The sequence below is a fragment of the Benincasa hispida genome, chromosome 3 (assembly GCF_027475165.1).
Source record: "Benincasa hispida cultivar pf3 chromosome 3, pf3_genome.v1.1, whole genome shotgun sequence".
In the NCBI taxonomy this organism is placed as follows: Eukaryota; Viridiplantae; Streptophyta; class Magnoliopsida; order Cucurbitales; family Cucurbitaceae; genus Benincasa; species Benincasa hispida.
The window spans coordinates 3,884,965-3,887,532 of NC_143480.1; the positions used below are offsets into that span (position 1 = coordinate 3,884,965).

General features: G+C 45.4%; 1 pseudogene; it reads left to right on the forward strand.

The window, feature by feature from the left end:
- Nucleotides 1-1,118: 1,118 nt before the first annotated feature.
- On the forward strand, nucleotides 1,119-2,212 carry LOC150036972 (25S ribosomal RNA; annotated as a pseudogene).
- Nucleotides 2,213-2,568: the final 356 nt, after the last annotated feature.

Genomic DNA, 2,568 nt, shown 5'->3' on the forward strand with positions numbered 1-2,568 from the left:
AAATTGACAAGAGGTATTTTGATTATATATGATATAATCGGTATGATGTATGAGATACATCTAATGGAGGATTGATGTAAATGAGATTTACATTAAGTACCATGAAATAGAAAAAGAACTATGGTTTATATGTTTCATGAGATGAAATATTAAAACTATAGGTTATAAATATAGTATGATAAGTTCGTTATCATTTATATTTATAATAATATTAATTATTAGATAATTAATACTTTTTCTTTTAAATAACCAAAGTAGTGGGTGCTTATTGGATCATGGTAACCGAGAGTTTAAAAGGAAAGTGGTTTCCTATTTTGAAAAGGAGTTTTTTTTACAAAGGTTTGAAAAAGATTTTGAGTTTTCCCTTCGGCGAAAAGAAACTCACGGTGGTCGTCAAGTAAATACAGATTTACTAAACGATGACTGGGCGAGCTAAACGATCGTGCAGGTGCGAGTTAAACGATCGTGCAGTGTTTACTAAACGATCGCATAGCTTTGCTAGACGATCGCTGGCCCAAGGTATACGATCGTGTAGAGTCTGTACGTGACAGACCGAGCTAGACAATAGAGCTAAACGATCGCATTGCTTTATCTAAACAATTGGGCATCGACCTATACGATAGGTCTTCGACTTCTCCCACTTGCCCAGTCGTGTACACGATCATTGTTTTTTCCGTTCGTCTGCCTCATACCAAGTACGAACAGAGCCCACCCTCTGGATTCTCACACCGAAAATACCAAGGTCGCCTTATTGGTGGTGTCAGACTCAACTCGACACCGTCGAGGTTTTCTAGGGGCCATTCATGGTGTTGTGGAGGCCGTTCGTGTCACGGAGGACGAGTGAGGAGTCCGTTCGTGTTGTGGAGGAGTTTGTGACCGAGGAGATCGCTGAGAACGAGCGCGAAGTGTTCGTGCGGTGTTGCGGTCGTGTAGATTGAGAGCTCGTGGTTGCTGTTGTTCGATTAGAGTTGCGCATTGGAGCGTGGGGATGCTTCTGCCGATGTTCATATAGAGTTTGATCTCTGTTCTTCTGTATTGTTCATGCTGTAATTTTTCTGTATAATTGTATAACCGTTTGTTTGAAGTCGACTGTAAATGATTTATTGATTCATGATTGTAATTTGGAGTTCGCGGTGTTAGGACCCGAAAGATGGTGAACTATGCCTAAGCGAGGCGAAGCCAAAAGAAACTCTGGTGGAGGCCCGCAGCGATACTGACGTGCAAATCGTTCATCTGACTTGGGTATAGGGGCGAAAGACTAATCAAACCGTTTAGTAGCTGGTTCCCTCCGAAGTTTCCCTCGGGATAGCTGGAGCCCGTGGGCGAGTTCTATTGGCTAAAGCCAATGATTAGAGGCATCGGGGCGCAACACCGTCGACCTATTCTCAAACTTTAAATAGGCAGGACGGTGCAACGACTTTGTTAAGCCACGCCACGGAATCAAGAGCTCCAAGTGGGCCATTTTTGGTAAGCAAAATTAGCGATGCGAGATGAACCGGAAGCCTGGTTACGGTGCCTAATTGTGCACTAACCTAGATCCCACAAAGGGGGATGGTCGATTAAGACAGTAGGACGGTGGTTATGGAAGTCGAAATCTGCTAAGAAGTGTGTAACAACTCACCTGCCGAATCAACTAGCCCCAAAAATGGATGGCACTGAAGTACGCGACCTATACCCGATCGTCGAGGCAAGAGCCAGGCCCCGATGAGTAGAAGGGCACGGAGGTCGCTTCAAAACCTTGAGAAGGAGCTCGGGCAGAGTGGCCGTCAGTGTAGATCTTGGTGGTAATAGCAAATATTCAAATGAGAACTTTGAAGGCTGAAGGGGGGAAAGGTTCCATGTGAACGGCACTTGCACATGGGTTAGTCGATCCTAAGAGACGGGGGAAGCCCGTTTGATAGTGCGACAGCGTGAACTTCGAAAGGGAATCGGGTTAAAATTCTTGAACCGGGACATGGTGGTTGACAACAATGTTAAGGATTTCTGAGACGTTGACGGGGGCCTCGAAAAGAGTTATCTTTTTTGTTTAACAATCTGCCCACCCTGGAAATGGCTCAGCTAGAGGTAGGGTCCAACGGTTGGAAGAGCATTGCACATCGCGTGGTGTTCAGTGTGCCCCCGACGACTTTTGAAAATCCGGAGGTTCGAGTGCCTCTCACGTCCGGTCGTACTCATAACCGCATTAGGTCTCCAAGGTAAAAAACCTCTGGTTGATGGAACAATGTAGGCAAGGGAAGTCGAAAAAATGGATCCATAACCTCGGGAAAAGGAATTGCTCTGAGGGTTGGGCACGGGGGTCCCAGTCCCGAACCCGTCGGCTGTTAGTTGGCTTGCTGACGATTGTGAATGGCTACGGAATGGCGAGATCGGCGCGGGCGGCGCACTAGGAGGCGGATCGACGGCAGTTGGCCCAATCGATGGAAAGGAAGAAAAATTTCGAGGGGGGAGGGGGGGCTTGGGCGACATGAGGGTTAAAGGAAGGGGAAGGGAAAGAAGGAAAATAAAAGAAAATAAAAGGAAAAGAAAAGAAAATAATATATATATATATATATATATATATTTCACTTT